The sequence below is a fragment of the Orycteropus afer genome, unplaced genomic scaffold (assembly GCF_000298275.1).
Source record: "Orycteropus afer afer isolate SDZICR_OR568_19922 unplaced genomic scaffold, OryAfe1.0 scaffold00083, whole genome shotgun sequence".
NCBI lineage: Eukaryota > Metazoa > Chordata > Mammalia > Tubulidentata > Orycteropodidae > Orycteropus > Orycteropus afer.
In genome coordinates, this window is record NW_006921670.1 from 7,024,159 (window position 1) to 7,024,779 (window position 621).

Sequence of the window (621 nt, forward strand, 5' to 3'; positions counted from 1 at the left end):
GATGATGGGCTCGAGTATAGCAGGGATTGTGGGGCTGGCGCGGGATCGGGCAGTGTTTCGTTCTGCTGTGCATGGGGTCGCTATGAGTTGGAAACGACTCGACGGCACTTAACAACAACAACAACAGGAAACTGAGGTTCAACACCCAAGCAGTGCACCTCATACACAGCTACCACCTGGGTGTCAACACAGGCTTGCACGCGGCTGTGATACCAAACGAATTTCGGTGGAGTTTCCAGCCTAAGACGGAATAGGAAGAAAGGCCTCTCAGCTTCCGAAACTCAGCCAATGAAAACCCTGTGGGCCACCATGGAGTATTGTCTGATAGGCAAGAGATGGTGGGGCAGCATTTCGTTCCTTTGTGTATGGAATTGCCATGTCCACTTGACGGCAGCTGGCCACAACAATATGTATTTCAGTTGAAGGACATCTGGGTTATTTCATTGTGAAAATGTTAAAGTCTGTTTAAAGTGAAAACAAAAAGTTTTATGGCAAAAAGGTGTTTTGTAAAGCAGGGAAACACAGAGTCAAGACAGGCCTTTACGAAGTGCTCTGAGGAGCTACAGAGCTGGAGTGGTTAGGAAGGGCGGAGACCATACGCAGAACATCAGTTAGGAAGGG